The sequence below is a fragment of the Erpetoichthys calabaricus genome, chromosome 9, assembly GCF_900747795.2.
Source record: "Erpetoichthys calabaricus chromosome 9, fErpCal1.3, whole genome shotgun sequence".
Classification (NCBI taxonomy): domain Eukaryota; kingdom Metazoa; phylum Chordata; class Cladistia; order Polypteriformes; family Polypteridae; genus Erpetoichthys; species Erpetoichthys calabaricus.
In genome coordinates, this window is record NC_041402.2 from 173,971,654 (window position 1) to 173,992,651 (window position 20,998).

General features: G+C 40.8%; 1 protein-coding gene and 1 long non-coding RNA gene across 2 annotated transcripts in view; one reads left to right on the forward strand and one right to left on the reverse strand.

The window, feature by feature from the left end:
- Positions 1-20,998, forward strand: part of LOC127529157 (uncharacterized) — a 223,506-nt gene that overhangs the window by 19,976 nt on the left and 182,532 nt on the right. The gene's annotated exons all lie outside the window — the stretch shown is intronic.
- Positions 1-20,998, reverse strand: part of LOC114658268 (CXADR-like membrane protein) — a 176,216-nt gene that overhangs the window by 18,239 nt on the left and 136,979 nt on the right. The window lies entirely within an intron of this gene.

Below are 20,998 nucleotides of genomic sequence, written 5' to 3' on the forward strand. Positions count from 1 at the left end.
GCAGATGTCTGCTTAGTCAGTCACCTCACGTAGATTTGCACTCTGTGACCCTTGACATGGCTGTATCAGTATCTGTGACTCCCAGGCAGCAATTGAGAGGACATGGGGGTCAACAGAAGGGTGAACCCCAGTATGATGCCCTCCACTCAGCCAGCTCCTTGTGATGTGGCTGGGAGGCTACATGGAGTGGAGCCCTGCACTCCCTCACACTGGACTCACATATTATTGGTAATAAACTGCTGTATTGCAGGCCTCCAGATGTGTGCCGGGCCTCCCTATCCCCAGGAGTGCACCGACACCAACTACACCGACTCACTCAAGGTACGGGTGGAAAGGAATCCAAGGTAATTACTTCTGCCTGGGGGAAGCAGCATGCTGGGAAGGAAAAAAAATCCCCTGCCACTCTGCCGACAAGAAGGAGAAGGCGGCAAAGAAAACGATGTGACCAGCGCATTCAGGGACCCCAGCACAGCTGTTAGAGAACAACTCCTCAAATCTGTCATCGGGCATCATTAGTGTTCTGAACAATGTGAAGGCGGAGGTAAGACAACCGAAAGACAGAGTCAAGCTGAGCCAGTCGATGGGGCCCTGCAAGAGAAAGATTGTGCTGGTGAGGGAATGACAAAGGACTGAGAAGACAGATATGGGAGAAGAGGAGAAATGACTGTATATGGTAGATGAGATAGAGATGTGAAAGGCACTATACAATAGATAGATAGATAGATAGATAGATAGATAGATAGATAGATAGATAGATAGATAGATAGATAGATAGATAGATAGATAGATAGATAGATAGATAGATAGATAGATAGATAGATAGATAGATAGATAGATCTCTCATCTCTCATCCCTACCACCTTCGCAGTCACTTCCCCTACCTCTCCATATCTTGAATAATTCTTGAGGCAGATTGAAGAAAAATTATGGAAAACTAATTACTAAGTAATTGCAACACAAACACTGACTTAATCAGTTTTAACGCAAAAAGATGCAGACGAAAGAAGAGAAGAAGCGAACCACTACGGTGGAGAAAAGAAGAGCTGCTCAGGAAACAGCAAGTGCATCAACCTCTGAGCAAACGAATGCTAAACGTACAGAGAAAGAGGATGAAAACTATGAATGGTTAAGTCAAGTGTATTCACTGCATGTTATCGTGCAGTGCGCCGTTACTGGTATATACTGTATATAATACAATGTCCTGGAAACCAAAAACATGAAGGAGAGCACATTACCCTCACTCTGCCTGCAGGCCCAGCTAACTCTATCAAAAACAGAAGAAGAGAAATCATTTGGTCAGTGCTTCACATTACGCCACCAGGTGGCACTGCAAGCAAAATGGCTCTTCAAAATGATGTGACTGTTTATAAAGGCAGAAAGATAGATTGATAGATTAAAAAAGGCACTATATAGTATAAATAGATAAATATGAAATGCACTATATACATTACCTTCCATAAATATATAGTGCCTTTTAATGTCTATCAATCAAACTATTGTATAGTGCTTTTAATTTTATAATTAATGTACATAGTGCCTTGCATATCTGTTGATCTATCTATCTATCTATCTATCTATCTATCTATCTATCTATCTATCTATCTATCTATCTATCTATCTATCTATCTATCTATTTGAATCATATAGCACCTTTCATATCTATCTGTTTGTGGGGTGTATATATTTCCTTTCATTCCTATTGATCTATCTATAGTATATAGTGCCTTTCATATCTATCTATCATATATTACTTTTTAATATCTATTTATCTAATGTACACAGTGCCTTTCCATTTTCTGTGGTATATAGCTCCTTTTACAGAACATCTGTCATATAGTACTTTTCATTATCGATCAATTTTTGAAATGTATATAGTGCCTTTCATATCTATTTATTTATCTATCTATAGAATATAGTACCTTATATATCTACTGTTTCTATCTCCACCATATGGTGCTTTTCATTATCTATATATGTGATGTACTGTATATAATGCCTTTCATATTTATTTATATATCTATCTATTTATGGCATATACTGTAGTGTCTTTTATATTTAGCTATTTGTTTATGTAATGTATACATTGTCTTTCATATCTACCTATCTTTCTATCTATTCATTATGTAGTGTTTCTCATTATCTATTTATGTAATGTATATCATATATTACTAAGTTTTAGTATATAATATCTTTCATTTAGTGCACTCCATTCTCTTTCCACAGCCCCTTACGATTGCCCCACACTGCTTAGTGTACATTTGTATGCGGGTGTGTATGTCCTTTATAGTGTTCTGCGGTCGCCTGCCGCTGTACTCCGCATGTAGCTGACCGGTGGTCTACACTGCCTAACAGTGCGCAGAGAAGAGCAGCATTGCGTACACTCAATGGCTGGATTTGTGTACCGTATCGCTGTACCCATAGTGAGTAAACTAAAAGTACTCCTCCACTGATTGCTCCTTCTCTGTTCCTGTCTCCCCAGACTGGTGTAATGAAGCCCCCTCGCTTTGACGTCTCAGACACACAGAGGCATGCGGACCCTGTGACGAGTCGCTCCGACTCCTGTCCTGCACAGCTCTCTTTCTCGCTGCCATTTCCCTGAGTGTTTTTCTCGGCTCCTTTTTCCTCCTGGAGATCTCCCGACCTGATCCCAGCACAATTCCTGCTCGGCTGTCAGTGATGAATCACTTGAGTTAGTGTACTTGTGATTTATATGTTTTCAGACACCATCAAGAGAATCAGAGCATTGCCATGTGCAGCTGGCCGTCTATACATAATTATTAGATTCATTATCTGTTTTCTTGATAGCCACAATTTATATTAATGAGAGCCATGTGGCCCAGGGGACACATTCGTCATCACAGCTCATTTGAAGCAGGACGCAGATCACATCAGAAGGATTCGAGGGCCCATGCCTTGAAAACCTGATGTAGTGACTGACCTATTTCAGGGATGTTTCCATTTTTTACAGATGAGCTGCCATGTTGTAACTGGGCACCCCTCTCCATACCCAGCAGATTATACTTTTTCCGGTATGTGTGGTTCATTTATGAGCACCGCACCCTTTGTTGGTGCTAAGGAGGAAGTGAAGGAGCCAATGTGCCATCATCTATCCATGCTGATTAAATGTTTCTCTGCTCTTCCATCGAATGCAGTAGGGCCAGAATTCCTGTGTTTTACGGGCATGGCTGTTGCTCCTCACCTTGACCATTCTCCACTCAGTGTCTCTCTGTCCTAACTTCTACTTGGTCACCACTGAACCCACATTCAGACTTCTTCTTTGGTCCGAGCCAATCATTCCTGTGCTTTTGGTGATTACGGCTAGGAATCTTGTCCCTTTCTGAAGGCCTATCACTGCACTCTGGTCAAGTGCCCTGTGAAAAAGTAAGTGAAATGTTATGTGGCCATATCAAAGTGTAACCCTCCTTTAAACAGCATCCATAGATAAAGCTGATGAAGTATAACAAACATCAGGCCAGGTTCACATGTTGTAGTCCATCATATATTTGAAATAAACATAAATGAAAACTTTGTGTTTTGCCTTTATCACTACCTCAAACACCTAAACGTACAATCAGGGGCACGTGTCTGAACCTGTCCCATTTAAACCTCAGGCATTTAGGTTGTGGTTGAAATGTGCTGTGATCGAAAGAAAGAAAGAAAGAAAGAAAGAAAGAAAGAAAGAAAGAAAGAAAGAAAGAAAGAAAGAACTGGAAATCAACCAATTCCACTATCTGGAGGATCATCTGCAAGTGAAGAAGATTTGAAACAAATGCCAACTTATCCAGGCCAGGCTGTCCCAGCAAGTTGATCTCGAGAGCAGAATGAAAGAAGCTGAAACTGAAAGAAGTCTGTAAGAACCCCAAAATTTCATCATGGGTAGTTCTTGCCAGTGTTGATGCCAAAGAAAAATGGGTCCACCATTAGAGCCTGCACAAATGAAGTCTACATGGGAGATGTAATAGGAGGAAACCAGAAAGAACATCAGGGTCAGACTAAAGCTTGTCCATGAACATTGAAACAAAAACCTGGAATTCTTGACATTCCTTTGGACAGATGAGCCAATGATGACTTTATTGACAAGATTACAAGAAAAATACCAGAAGAACCTGATAGCATTAGTTAAGTGTTGGCTTTGGAAATGTTATGCTTTGCTGCATCAGGACCTGGGCAGCTCACCAGAATAGAATGTACTAGGACTTCTTCATTGAGGGTAAGGTGAGACCATCAGTTAGAAGACTGAAGCTCAACCCTAAGTGAATAACAATTACCCTAAAAATACCAGTAAGTCCACCAAGGAAAGAAAGAAAGAAAGAAAGAAAGAAAGAAAGAAAGAAAGAAAGAAAGAAAGAAAGAAAGAAAGAAAGAAAGAAAGAAAGAAAGAAAGAAAGAGATCTGGAATGCCCATGTCAAATTCTGGATCTGAAACCCATGGAGATGTTGGTGTTGAAATGGGCTGTGCAAACAAGAGACCCCCCACCCAAACATCGCACAGCTGAAAGAAGCCTCCATAGAGGAGTGGAAAGAGCACAACATCAGAGACTGGCAGACAGTCATGGGAAACACCAACCGCAGCTGTTAGAGCCATGAGCGGACATACTTTTTCCACAGATGGAAATGGCCTATCTGTTCATTTTTCATTGAACTTTTCATGTTTTTTTGTTTTTTTCCCCCATTACATCACCTTTGTCTATTGCTCTCATTTGAATGAAGCTTTGGTTTGGGGCTTTGGAATTTTCATTGTATTCTTGTATGCCCTTCACATTTATGCTCCATACAATTAAAGTGGACTGATCATTAAATGTCTCCGCTTGGCCTTTTTTCTCTACAGACCTTCATATTTTCCTCTTCAGGATTGTGGAGAGACAACAGCAGCAGCAAACACACAGACTGCATAATTTATAGCGACTTTCCTCGGTGAATACCTCCCAGCGTGTAGCACAGACACAGCAAAATTTTTACTACATTTTAAAAGGATGGCACTGATGGATGATGTGACCTACGCAGGGTTACACAGTGAGATAGAGCTGGGATTTGAATCAGCAAATTTGCACTTTAAAGTCCTACAGTAGCTGCCAGTGGCAGGATCCTCGGCTTGTAAATGCAGCTTACAAATGACTGGAGTACAATCGGTTCTGTGGGTGGCCTAGTGGTCCATTGGGTAGCGCCAATCCAGCACCCTGCATTTGAACCTGAGGCCACTCAATGTCTGTATGGAGTAGTCTGATTATCCCAATTTGGACTTTTGTCCATGTATTCCAGCTTTTCTCCTACATTTTCTGTAACGCTTATGTTGATTGCTAATTCAAAAATGACCCTGAATAATTGTGATAGGGTTTTACAATAAAATGGCCTGTGAGGAAATGTTTCCTGTCTTGTACCAAAGGGCTGCTGAGATGTTTTCTGGCCTCTCTATGATGGTGAATTGGACCGTGCAGTTTTGAGAATGTTGTAATATAACTGGTTCTGAATGTCTAATGCTACAGCACTGCCAGTGCTCAGAGTTATAATCGGAATTAGCGACCTATAGGGACTTGACGGCAGAAACCGCTCAAACTCACTCACTATCTCTCTCTCTCTTTGTCGGTTTAACGGTAATTTTCCGGGTTCTTCAAGGTTACTTACAACTGCAACTTGTCACACACAATTCGACGCAATTTATTGACGCTAGTTCAGGAAATGACATGCCTTGGTGAACTGAGGCCCACGCGAATAAGAAGAGAACATCCAAACTCCACCTACTCGACAAAGCAAAGAAACAGAGACAGTCGCTGGCCAGGCGTAGCCCGAGGCCCAAGCGTGCTGCATATTGAGCAAAAGAAAATAAAATGCTGAGGCGAGCAGTGTTGTCCGGCTTGACAATCTCGCAATTTATCAAAGTCATTAAATTGTAAGAGGAAATAAAGTTCAAGCAACTCCTAGACCCCCTGAGAGAAACAGATTATTATATCAAAGCAGGAAAAAAAAGTTGTCCAGCGTGCAGAATTTTAGCCCTGCAAATAAAACGATTTAGCGATCCCTTCTTTTTTTCCTTATATGATAAACCTCTGCTAGACAGACAGATAGACATTGAATGGCACTATATATGGAAACGTATTATGTAAGGTATACAGTACAGTTCAAATCTATCTATGATGTAGAGTACATCTATCTATCTATCTATCTATCTATCTATCTATCTATCTATCTATCTATCTATCTATCTATCTATCTATCTATCTATCTATCAATTATATAGTGCATTTCACATCTATCTATCTATCTATCTATCTATCTATCTATCTATCTATCTATCTATCTATCTATCTATCTATCTATCTATTTATCTATCATTTAGTGCCATTCACATCTATCTATCTACTGTATTGTATACTGCCTTTCATGTCTATCTGTTTATCTATTATATAGTGCCTTTCATATCTATCTATCTATCTATCTATCTATCTATCTATCTATCTATCTATCTATCTATCTATCTATCTATCTATCTATCATTTAGTGCCATTCACATCTATCTATCTACTGTATTGTATACTGCCTTTCATATCTATCTGTTTATCTATTATATAGTGCCTTTCATATCTATCTATCTATCTATCTATCTATCTATCTATCTATCTATCTATCTATCTATCTATCTATCTATCTATCTATCTATCTATCAATTATATAGTGCATTTCATATCTATCTATCTATCTATCTATCTATCTATCTATCTATCTATCTATCTATCTATCTATCTATCTATCTATCTATCTATCTATCTATCATTTAGTGCCATTCACATCTATCTATCTACTGTATTGTATACTGCCTTTCATATCTATCTGTTTATCTATTATATAGTGCCTTTCATATCTATCTATCTATCTATCTATCTATCTATCTATCTATCTATCTATCTATCTATCTATCTATAATGCCTTTCACATCATCAATCTATCTATTATAGTGCCTTTTACATCTATCTATCTATCATATAGAATACAGAATATCAATCATATAGTCTTTCTTTCTTTCTTTCTTTCTTTCTTTCTTTCTTTCTTTCTTTCTTTCTTTCTTTCTTTCTTTCTTTCTTTCTTTCTTTCTTTCTTTCTTTCCCAGGATATTCCATAAATTAACTGGCCTGTCAATAATATTTTGCTCATTTCGAGAAAGGCGCGCCGTGAGATGACGAGTCCCCTGGATATAAGCGGTAATTCATGCTGAAATGAAGGCTCTCCTGTCCATCTGTACTGTACGTGGCACTGGGCGACTACCGACGATCCGATTCAACGTGCATTTTCTTGTTTGCCTGTTTAGCTCGTGCTGAATCGCAATCCCGCTATCCTCTGAATTTCGCACATAACCCAACCGCCCCCCATGCCCCCCACCCCCACACACCCCTACACCCCCGTTTCTATCTTCTTTTAAACAAGATGACAAAACTGTACAGCTTTAAACAAAGCGAAGCTGTCATTTGAGTTGCCGATTCCGTTAGCGGACTGACTGCTTTCGGTTCTTTCGTGTACTTCACGCGGCAGATAAACATTCCGAATTGTAGATGTAATATTCCCCGACGACCAGAAGACGATAGCGCAGGGAATCGGAATGGGTGGATTGAATATTAAATGTTACATTGAACGGTCCCCGAGGAATTTAACCACAACCTCTATTTACACCATTAAATTCAATATCCACTGGAGTTGTTCGTAACGACTCCCTCTGGGCTCTCTCTCACCAAGCCCCGCCCACCGCTCAGCCGTTACTGGAATCGGCTCTTTACCGAGCACGGCGTGACAACAGAGACGGCGCGGAGTAACTACTGTGTGAAGGGTGCATGTTCTCCCCAGGTTTCACTCCACTATTCAAAGACTGTAAGTTTGTAAAGTTGAATTTGAGTGTGAGCGTGGCCAGTGATGGATAAGTCGCGGGACAGCAGTCTATAGATATCCGCGCTCTGCTACTTTGGGTTGGTGTGCGGAGGTATTAGAATTGTCAATAAAAATAGATGAGCTGAGGCTGCCTTCTGGAAAGTACTATTTACATTTAGTCATCTATTTAGAAATTGTAAAATGCATTTGCAAACAGTTTTTTGTTACAGTGGAATTCAAGTATGTTGCAATATTCTACCACATATTTGTCAACCCTTGTGATTTATTGAGCTCTCCTTCATTATGCATAGGGATGGAGGGGAGAGCACTACAGATACGTTTGTGTACTACCTGGTGGTGGTTGGGAGCCTGTACTGATACAGCACCCGCCACACAATGAATCACTGCAGGATCCTAATTAGGACCTGAGTGTCCTTGGGGTCCAGTCTAAATTAGAATAACCTGCACCCCCACACTCCACCTTACCCCTGCATTTACTAGTGTTAGGTTATTTTGTCCAAACTGCTGGAAGAGTCGAACAAATATCAGTTGGCACTATGCTCACACTCTAGGAAGTGCATGTGAGATGGCATCTGAAGTCACGTGGAGAAGGGTCTGGCTGCAGACCTCCAGTGGCAGACTCCTCTGTGGCTGCTCCAGCAGAAGGGCCCTATGGCATCATTCAGGGGCCTGTGGCTGGAGTTGGGAAATGGCACAGGTTTGTGTTGAAAATGTGCTGTCCAGCGGATGCATGCTGAGCACAAATAAGGGTAGTCGCAATTTGCTCATAAAGTTTATTATTATAAATGAATGAGTGAATGACTTCAGTAGCAAAATACAGTTTACTATTTCTACCTATTTGATTTTAAGAAGATAATATTTAAAATTTGGAAGCTTATTCCCTCCACTCAAAAACAAAAGTTATTGCATTATTTTGCAAAAGACTGCATAATCTTATAAACGTATTATGTAATTTCACAATAATCATTTAGTAATTTTACAAAGATATTGCCTGCTGCCTCTGGTATCACAATACATATGCTTCTAATGACAGAGGTAGCAGACGATGTGATTCGGCAGGCATGCAACATGCAATCAAGTGATAACAAGTTTACACTTCATTTATTATTAATTTTTTCAGGTTAAAGTTTAACAAATTCAGCACAGATGTTTTTACACAGGCATAGTGGTAGCACAGAGCTGTCATTCCTGCCTCACACCACAAAGATCAGCATGGGGTTTGCATGTTGGTATCTGTGGATGTGCGTAACTGCGTATGCTTACATGCCTCAATACTAAATATATCAGTAACACGTCTCAATTAACAAAATGAGTTTAGTCCTTCATTCACTGTCAATTAAAAAACATCCATCGCAACCCTGAGCTCCTGAAGATTCAAGATATGAACACTGGCTGCTGTGCCACCAGATCACACTTTTTGGAAATATTGGTAACAAATAACTGGATTGAAGCTAAATAGCCACTTTATTGATAGGTTTTTGTTACTGAATTGAACGCAACACACCCTGAGTCCTGCAAAGGACCGTCATACAGCCCACCATGTTTGCTTCTTGCTTTATACCCATTGCTGCCGGACTCCCTGTGACCCTAAACTGGGCTGAGCCCAGTGGTGTTTCTCAAATTTGCTGTTATCTGTTCATGGTTATATTTATAGAGCGTGTTACAGACTTAAATAAATGGTACTTTCTGGAACCTTCATGCCAATGGCCCTTTTGGTAACCAAAAATGGTTCCCCTATGGCATTACTCTGAAGAACCGCTTTGGCACCTTTATTTTTAAGGGTGGATGGAGAAAAAAAAAACAGAGAGCAGTGGGACAGACACTTTAAGGCTCTCCATGGGCTGTAGCGCCACCTGGAATGGAATTGAAAAATAAAGTATTCTCGGTTTAAATAGACATCCTGTAGTAGCGAATGTCAAAGTGGAAAGAGGGAGGCAGGCGTTTATTTAACGACCGCAAACCTTACGGCCGTACCTCGGGGTGCTTAATGTCCCACTTTCTCTCTGTTATGGGCCACGAGAAACGGCTCATAAAATAGCAAATGTGCATTTGGCACCAAATGAAGGTAAACTTGTACTGCCCCCAAAACAAAATCGTTTTAAAAGAGGAAGCACATACTGAAAGCCGCAGGTGCAAACCACAAACAGGAAGTAGGTATTCCCAAATTGTCGTTGCAATCAAGGAAATAAACTACTGAGACACGGAGTTATAACTCAAAACTTGGCAACTCTAGCATAAGATATTGGGAAAAGTTATGCTTTGGCAAATTAAATTAAAGTGACCGACTGGACGGACTTCTTTTGTTGGTGTTCAGGCAAACCAACAGAATGGCTCTGAATTTTAACTTGACTTTCTGTAACGTCGGGTTTAGCCAGGGAGTGGAATGGGCGTGCCATATGACGTTGGAGAAGGGGCGTGGTTTTATATACATACCACCGGGAAAAGACCGCACGTCCTCGAGCGCCATAATACCTAGAAGATGCTGCAGCGCCCACAAATTCACGCATTCATCAACAATGTTATGCAAATCGCCTAAACCTATTTAGAACTTAGGGTTATAAATATATCTTTATATATCACAAACCTACCTTTTCATTAAATAAACCTTTGCAAGAGTTTGCGGACTAAATATGATTAGGTTGGGGGTGGGCAGGGAAGGGTTGTGGGAATTCAAGTCCCCTTGAAACCCTTTTTATTTTAGCCATGGGGCAAATGAAAGAAAAGGTTAAATCCTCGGAAAGATGCCATGTGGATGAGAGATGTGTTTGGAAGGACCACCTACGCGGATTAAGAAAATAAATTAACTGGAATGGCGCCAAATAAAGATGGGGCATCTCAGCTAAAAGCGCTCAAGCCCCGCTTTCCACCCCCCTCTTGGTCTCGCAGGGTAGACGCATAGCAGGCTGCGGCACGGGCTTGCACTGCGCTCACACGATTTGTCTTTGTTTCCTTAGTGGCTCCGCTCCATTCAAGCACTGCATTCCAGACCACTCAGGGCGGAAACATCCAATTAGGGGAAGTGCAAGTACCTGAGGCAAGAAAAAAGAAAACAGATCGATGGCTTTCAAGTGCGGAGCCGAAGATCTCACATGTGATCCTTGATTTATATAGTGCCTTAAGCTATAGATATCCGCACAAAACACTTCGAATTAGCGGCGGTGAGGACGATCTGTGCAGTTTATAGTGCACTGCGGGGCATCTGGCGCCTGCCAGGGTTGGAGACACCAGGTAAATTATGAAACATAGCCTTTGGTGTTCTTCTGTAAAAATTGGGAATTTGCAAAAAAGTATGGAGATTGGTTAAATGGTCTGGATTTGCATAGCTGACAAATGCGCACACAAGCACACATTCGCCTTTATACATTATATCAGTGCGATTATCCGCTGAAAGCATTGGGGATGTCATCAAAGTCTTACCGGCTGACATACATGTAGCGCTTTCACTGCGAACACTTACAATTTAACGTAGGAAAATGCAAAGAGCTATGCAAAATGAGCGTTAATTTTAAATGCAAGATGGCCAACCCTTAGCTATTGGAAGACCACTTTTCATAGCATTACGTAAATACAACATTTTCATTATTTAGGTAATCTGCAGAAGAAATTAAAAAAAAAAGTGGTAAGGTCCATTGTAAAAACCGCTAAATACAAATGAAGGGAGTTAACGCTCAGACTGTAGGTGGCGCTATTGAGACGTGAAACCGCATCTGTAGTACTGTGAAAAATGTTATAATAAAAACACAGCAACTCCAGATGTGCAGAGAAGAGCAAACAAGTGCTAAAGGACATATCCAGTGACAGAATAAGGCAATTAAACTGCCTTAGTCTTGAGTGGTAAGCTCTATTCGGATTAGTTTTATGCCAGGAGATGGGGTAAAGTCAGTGTGTGAAGTGGGTAAGTAACGGTATTTATTGTGTACTGTCATCTCCCCATTCTTGCCTTATGTATGTGTAACTGGTACAATATCATCAGTTCTGACCTCCAAAGGGGACATACCCACAACCCTCAAGTTTCGATAGAAATTGTGGCTGCTGGTGCGCATTCAGACATTCAAGGGGATAACCCATCCCCTTGTTATTCAGCACACATAAGAAGACGTTCTGGCAGATCCTTTTATCCACTTCAGGAACAGAGTGAAGTAATTATTACTGGAGGACCTCCAGTGCTTGAAGCGGAAACAAAAAGTGCTGGTTTAGGTGGCAATGATATACGTACATTAGATTGGAGAATAGGGGGACCCCATGGAGTTTCAATCAGGATCATTTGGGTGCATTCAATCAGAGAATGAGGAGTCCTCCATGGAGTTTTAATTGGGATCATATTCAAACATTCGATCAGAAAATGGGGGGATGCCATGGAGTTTAGATCAGGATCATATTCATACATTAGATCAGAGAGTGGGGTCTCCCTTGGAGTTTCAATATGGATCATATTCAAACATTAGAAGAGGGAGTAGGGGTCACCCTTGGAGTTTGGATCAGGATCATTTTGATACATCGTATCAGAGAGTGGGAGGGCCTCTCATGGAAGTTTTTTATTGGGATCATATTTGTACATTAGATTGGTCAGAGTGTGAGATGCTGACATGCACCCGTTTACTGTCGGTACAACATGGCATAAAGAGGAATAGATCTGGAAATGGAAAAGAGATGGTACTGGTGCATACTGACCAACTCTAAGTTCTGGAGACCTCACTCTATAATTGTAGTCCCATCCAAATTGTTCAAATCACTGATTTACTGACATGTCAGTTTGCATGGGACTAGTTTATCCTGATGTCATTTTTATAGGCTTTTTATAGAAGGAAAAAGTGTCATGCAGTCCATAGAAAAATTACTGACATGAGCTATCCTGATGGGGTCCCCTGGTGTAAAACTATAAGGTTTTAGAGACCTAATCTACAAAATTCTCTATTGCATTCTGACCAAAAGATCCAACTTTGTCAAAATTACAGATAAAGATGTTCCAGCCTAATTCTTTCATCTTAAAAATGAATCTCATACTTGAAGACGCTGGTAGAGATTAAGGGGAAGTGTATGCTGGGAGGACTTCTATACACAAACAATGGTGGGAATCAGATAGATAGATAGATAGATAGATAGATAGATAGATAGATAGATAGATAGATAGATAGATAGATAGATAGATGAGAAAGGCGTTATATAATAGATATTTTATTAATCCCAAGGGGAAATTCACATTATCCAGCAGCAGCATATTGATAAAAAACAATATTAAATTAAAGAGTGATAAAAATGCAGGTAAAGCAGACAATAACTTTGTATAATGTTAACGTTTACTCCCCCCGGTTGAACTGAAAAGTCGCATAGTTTGGGGGAGGAACAGGACAGTGACAGCAGTCTGTCGCTGAAGCTGCTCCTCTGTCTGGAGATGATACTGTTCAATGGATGCCGTGGATTCTCCATGGTTGACAGGAGCCTGCTGAGTGCCCGTTGCTCTGCCATGGATGTTAAACTGTCCAGCTCCATGCCTACAATAGAGCCTGCCTTCCTCACCAGTTTGTCTCCCCAGCACACCACCGTGTAGAAGAGGGCGCTCGCCACAACCGTCTGATAGAACATCTGCAGCATCTTATTGCAGATGTTGAAGGACGCCAGCCTTCTAAGGTAGTATAGTCAGAAGTATGGAAATATGGAGTTGGACGTTAAGTCTTAACCATTCAAATTTGTTAAAATTGTCTGGAAATTTCAAACTTACGACAGCAGCTAATCAAATAAGTCACACATGGACTTAATGGCGTCCTCCTGCTCTTCAGAAGTGTTATGCTCTTATCTTCCCTTACCATTACATTACATTTACATTGATTCAGCAGACGGTTTTATCCCAAGCAACGTACAAAACAGGTCAACATAATGGAATAAACATCAGTCTGAGGACTGTTTAGGTACAAGTGGTACAGGGCAAGTTTACCAAATTGATCATCACTCCAAACACAATCCCGGCTTGTTACACTTGTTTGCCTCTCAAAGCCATCATCAATGAGACAGAAATCCACAAAACAAGGAAGTCGTCTGGCGCTCCTTAAGCACACTGAGGGAGTCAGCGGTTTGAATGGAGGTGGGCTGGTGGTTCCACCTGCTAGGAGCTACGCATGAACAGTCTGGATTGTCATGTAGAGGTGGCATCAACAGACGCCATTCATCAGTAGGGTGATAATGAGAGTAGGACCCCACAAGCATCTCCATCCATATAGGTACGCAATCATTGACTACTCTGTAGGGAAGCATCAAAGATTTGAACTTAACATGTGCTGCCACTGGGATCCAGTGTAGCTACCAGAAAAGAGAAGCGACATGTGCCCATCTTGGCTGGGTGAACACCACTTGGCATTAACAGCAAACACACAAGTCACACACGGCCCACAATATCCATCGTTATATTAGAGCTCTGTGAACACTGGCCTGAAAACACTTTGGTCACAAACATCATTGTCTACTACCAGTACTTTACATAATGCCTTTCAATTACAAACAGTGATGAAAAGTATTGTGCATTAATGGCGGTGCACTTTACGGAAGAAACACGATAAAGGAACAAATCTGAAATGGTGCAAGGCTAAGGTTTGACTTGAGTGTGGACACTCACCCAAAAACAGAGGATGAAGGGTTCCACCAGTTTCCTGTACTTGGGTCCTGGGTAAAAGCTGTCATAAAGTCTGGTCTGTCAGAAAACTTTGCTGTCTATTGTCTCACCATTTAATTGTTTTAAATATGGAACCTTAATTAGAACATTAGAACACTCTTGATGAGAACAGGCCATTCAGCCGAACAAAGCTCACCAGTACTATCCACTTATTTCTTCCAAATAAACATCAAGATGAGTTTCGAAAGTCACTAAAGTCTTTCTGTCTCCCACACTACCTGGTAGTTTATTCCAAGTGTCTATCATTCTTTGTTTAAAGAAAAAAATATGAAATTTACCCTGAACAAGTTTCCAACTGTGTCCCTGTGTTCTTGATGAACTCATTTTAAAGTCACAGTCTCGATCCACTGGACTAATTCCCTTCATAATTTTAAACTCTTCAATCATATCACCTCGTCATCTTCTTTTGCTTAAACTGTAACGGCTCAGCTCTTTTCTTCTTTCCTCATAACTCATCCCCTGTAGCCCCTCAATCAGCCCAGTCGCTCTCCTCTGGACCTTTTCTAGTGCTGCTATGTCCTTTTTGTAGTCTGGAGACCAAAACTGTACCCAGTACTCCAGATGAGGCCTCACCAGTGCGTTATAAACCTTGAGTGTCACCTCCTGTGACTTGTACTCCACACATCAAGGCGCTATATAACCTGACATTCTGTTTGCCTTCTTAATGGTTTCTGAACACTGTCTGGAGGTTGACAGCTTAGAGTCCACTATGACTCCTAAATCCTTCTCATAAGGTGGACTCTCGGTTTTCCGACCTTCCCTATAGACACTCTATGAACATAAATTACATGTGTAACGTCTGCTAAATAGCACACATGAGCTTACCAGCTACAGAGTCTTTGCTCGCCTGACATTTGAGCCAAAATGGCATAGAGATGAATTAGAACAGGCGAGTCAAGGTGAGTCGGCAGGCCGTATTCCTTTGAACGTGACGCCCAACATCCCGGCGTCAGCGCTATAAAGACCTAAGGGACGCTCTGAGGTATTTCTGGCAGCCAGACACAAATGATTCTGCACATTCGCTGACTTTCCTACTAAGCAAAGAGTCGCGCCAGCCACCAGCCACGTTTGAAGTTATAAATAATCTCTGATTGAAAATCAAAGTCCATTAGGCCTCCAAAGGAAACCTGTTGCTGCCGACTGTGGGATCAGGATAAGAGGAATAATCCAGGAGCTATCAAACTGGAGACAGTCGGGGCACATTTGATCGAGGAGTCCCACCGCCCGCTGGGTGCTCCCATTGCTGACACACACACACACACACACACACACAGGCACACTCTCCAGTTCTTAGTGCAGTGTGTTAAATACTGTAGTGTGTTTAGACAGAGCCATGTTAGCAAAGGGTTAAATGTAAGTGAATCCCCCCTGAGTGGGTCCTCTATGTGTGCACATATGCTAAAAATTAAAGAGAAGGGGCCGCATTCTCCTCTGTTTTAAAAACACTTCAGAAAGCGCCTGCCGGAGGGGAAGGGTCACCGCACAGGCCAGGAAGGAGCGATCGCCTCCTCCTGACCACCGGCACTTGGCCCCTGCCTTTCAAAATAAATGACAGGCAAGCAGGTTTGGGACAGGCCCGTACAAGATGAGCACTGAACATCAACATCTGTCCAGACATATCCAGAGTGCCAAAACAGCGCCTTCATCAAGCTGTCCAGCTTCACTTTATATTGCGCCTTATGTAATAAATAACATAAGAGTATCGCCAAAAATAAACCTACGAGAGACTGGAGGGCTCATTCTGAACTTGTAGACAGCATTCAGCCCCCCACGGCACTACAACTGCATTACGTGAATTCAGTAAATGGAATAGGGGGTGGGGACCGACAGAGTAAGGGCTGAGTTCATGCAGTTTAGCAGGAGGAGTCACGTAATTGAAAGTCAACGGCACCAGGAGGATCTCAACGGTGGGCTGCAGCTAACAGACTTGGGGGAGTCTGACGCCATGGCCTTCAACATCCACCACACTCACATATGCATTCTCTGAAACGTGGAGGTATTTATACAAGCTTTATTAATTACGCATGACCTCACTGTACTATGTGTGACCCCCCCCTCCCACACCCAGCGTGTGGGGGACTTTGAAATGGGAGGAGGACTGTATGATTATTTTTACATCTCATGATTCCCCACCGAGCAGAAATGCAAACCTTGTGCTACACTCTACTGTCGAGGGAAAACTTGGAGGAAAAGGGTCAGGGGTAAGAGGTATAGAGATGGCTGCAGGATAAGAGTATGAGTAAAAATGTATAGGAAAGGCACTATACAGTATGATAGATAGATAGATAGATAGATAGATAGATAGATAGATAGATAGATAGATAGATAGATAGATAGATAGATAGATAGATAGATAGATAGATAGATAGATAGATAGATAGATAGATAGATAGATAGATAGATAGATAGATAGATAGATAGATCCCCTTGCCTCACATTACATGGCAGTAGTTGATAGCATATTGCATTAACTTCTGACCCAACCATTAGCATGCCTTCATATAGTTCATACTCTGTCATTAGTCAGTTTCTTCTTTTTTACAAAACATGTTAATAGACAATCCCGCCATCCATTTATAAACGGCTACTCTTGTGAGAGGTCAGCATGAGTGCAAGTCTACAGCTCCAGATGTAGCGTATAGCATTAAAAATGACAACCTCCATTAGATTAACATCCAACATCTAACCACTTATTCCTCCTCCTCTTTCTTTAGCCGTAGGCATCCTTTAAAGTGAGAGGACAAGAATAAAATGCTAAAGCATAGAATCAAGTTTTTTTATATATATAAAAAAGATAAGAAATGTATACATCAACAAACAGTTCAGTCAAAGATATACTCTTACAAACAATACAGCACATACTGTATCATGGAGTTTCAAGACAATCCACCACACTAAATAAGCAACCTCCATGAGAATAACATTGGACCATTCAAAATATGGTAAGACAATGTTATTGTTTTGGACTGGATAGCCTGAAAGCTTTGCACCTCAATTCCATTCCCCACATGTCATCATCTAAGATTATATCATTTTGAACAACAATTCACAACGGATTTCCCTTTGCATTCTTTGTTAAGGTCAACTTAGATGCTATTCATTATGAAGTATGATCATTAGAGGTGTTCACACTGTTAATAAAACCACCACAGAATGGACCTGAACCACTGGCCTTCACTGGGGTTGTATGACCTAGCGGTGCTAACCAGAACTATGGTGAAGGCCTTCACTATACAGAAGGTTTTTGATAGATAGACATTAGATAAATAGATATTAAAAAGTAATATATGATTATGATAGATATGAAAGGCACTATATACTATAGATAGATCAATAGGAATGAAAGGAAATATATCCATCCATCCATCCATTTCCCAACCCGCTGAATCCAAACAGGGTCACGGGGGTCTGCTGGAGCCAATCCCAGCCAACACAGGGCACAAGGCAGGGAACCAATCCCAGGCAGGGTGCCAACCCACCGCAGAAGGAAATATATACACCCCACAAATAGATAGATAAGAAAGGTGCTATATGATTCAAATAGATAGATAGATAGATAGATAGATAGATAGATAGATAGATAGATAGATAGATAGATAGATAGATAGATAGATAGATGTGAAAGGCACTATATAACAGATAGATAGATAGATAGATAGATAGATAGATAGATAGATAGATAGATAGATAGATAGATAGATAGATAGATGTGAAAGGCACTATATAACAGATAGATAGATAGATAGATAGATAGATAGATAGATAGATAGATAGATAGATAGATAGATAGATAGATGTGAAAGGCACTATATAACAGATAGATAGATAGATAGATAGATAGATAGATAGATAGATAGATAGATGTGAAAGGCACTATATAATAGATAGATAGATAGATAGATAGATAGATAGATAGATAGATAGATAGATAGATAGATAGATAGATAGATAGATAGATGTGAAAGGCACTATATAACTGATAGATAGATAGATAGATAGATGTGAAAGGCACTATATAACAGCTAGATAGATAGATAGATAGATAGATGTGAAAGGCACTATATAATAGATAGATAGATAGATAGATAGATAGATAGATAGATAGATAGATAGATAGATAGATAGATGTGAAAGGCACTATATAATAGATAGATAGATAGATAGATAGATAGATAGATAGATAGATAGATAGATAGATAGATAGATATGAAAGGCACTATATAACAGATAGATAGATAGATAGATAGATAGATAGATAGATAGATAGATAGATAGATGTGAAAGGCACTATATAACTGATAGATAGATAGATAGATAGATAGATAGATAGATAGATAGATAGATAGATAGATAGATAGATAGATAGATAGATAGATATGAAAGGCACTATATAACAGATATAACAGAGGCAGGTCTGATGAGATCGCCGCCAAGATGGACTGGGAAGGAGCTCATTTTATTAAGTTGCATTTTAGTCCCAATTTGCAGGAGTTCAGTTTTATTGCAATTTAATTTTAAAGAGTTCTGCTCCATCCAGGTTTTAATTTCACTAAGGCAGGTTGTGAGCTGAGAGAGCTTTGATGAAGTTTCACTTTTAACATTGAAGTAGAGTTGAGTATCGTCTGCATAAAAATGATAACCCAGTCCATAGGTATGTATAATATGGCCAAGGGGAAGCATGTAAATACAGAAGAGAAGAGGGCCGAGAACAGAGCCCTGAGGAACTCCTTGTGTGACTGCTGCTCGGCTGGATCTGCTGTTGCCAAGACTAACAAACTCTAGCCTATAAGTCAGATAGGACTTGAACCACAGATAGATAGATAGACACCTGAAACTTCAAAGTATACCTTATGAGAAGGATTTAGGAGTCATAGAGGACTCATCACTATCTACGTCCAGACAGTGGACAGAAGGATAACAGGATGTTGGGATTGTATCTCACGATGTGTGGAGCACAAATCAAAGGAGGTTATGTTTCAGTTTTATAATGCACTAGAGAGGCCTCACCTGAAGTACCACATGCATTTTTGGTCTCCATATTACAAAAAAGGCACAGCAGCACTAGAGAATGTCTGGAGAAGAGCGACTAGGCTGATTCAGGACTGAGAGGTGTGATTATGAGGACAGACGGAAGGAGCTGACCCTTTCAGTTCAAGCAAATGGAGAATGACTCCATCTACATCGGAGGTGAGGCTGTGGAGCAGGACAGCAGCTTTAGGTTCCTCAGAGTCACCCTCACTGATGACCTTAAATGCTCAAGTCACACAGCGGCAATAGTCAAGAAAGTCCAACAACGCCTCTACTTCCTCAGGAGACTGAGTAAGGCCCGGATGTCCCCCACAACTCTGTGCAGATTCTACAGGTGTACTGTGGAATCCATCCAGACAGGATGCATCACGTTCTGGTACAGCAACTGCTCAGTTTAGGACTGCAGAGCTCTGCAGCGGGTGGTGAAAACAGCACAGCAGATCACAGGCACACAGCTCCCTGCGATCCATGACATCCACACTACACGCTGTCTCAGGAAAGTGAACCGTATCAGGCGGGACCCCAGCCACCCTGCACTGTCACTTATCACCTTCCTCCCATCTGGGAAGCAACTAAAGTCCTTTCGGACGCACACCTCCAGGTTCAGGAACAGTTTCTACCCAACTGCAATCAGACACATGAACAATCAAAAAACCTTGTGTCACCTCCACTGCTACCTGCACATATACTTCTGCCACTGTCTCTATTTATTCCTAGGATTCTGTTTTTATTTATTTATTTATTTTTATTTATTTATTTATTGAGTGTTTTTTTGTCTATGTTCACTGTCTGAGGGGGCACATGCAAGCAAGCATTTCATTGTACATGGTACTTGTACTTGTACACATGACAATAAAGAATTGAATTGAACTTAGGAACTGAATTGAACAATGGATCCTAGTGATCACTTTAAAATGTATTCTGCAACAAGAACATAAATGTTAGGAAGATTTTCTTCATGTAAAGAACCACAGACACCTGAAATAAATGACTAAATAGTGTGATGGAAAGTAGGATTTTAGGAACCCTTAATCAACTTGATGTTATTCCGGAGAAAGTGAATAGGATGGACGAGCTTGTTGGGCTGAATCTTGCAGCAATTATTGAATGTTCTAATGTGTAGAAGACCTGACCAGTCCTCACTTATGCACCTCAGAGCATGCCGAGATGTGACTTGCTGTATAACCTGAGGTGTGTGGAAGTCCCTACTGTCCACTCATAATCCTCCTCCTCATGATCTACTTGGTATTGGATCCGTGATATAAAAAGGCGTAAAAGATAATATGCCAGCTAAACCAACTCTGCTTTAATGCTAGATAATAAAACATATTGGTCTAATGTCTCCTGGTAAAAGGAAAAAAAAACACATTTTCCAGCTGAGACAAAAAATGCTGCAGGCCATATTGTCTTTAGATCTGCTAAGTGCTTCAAACG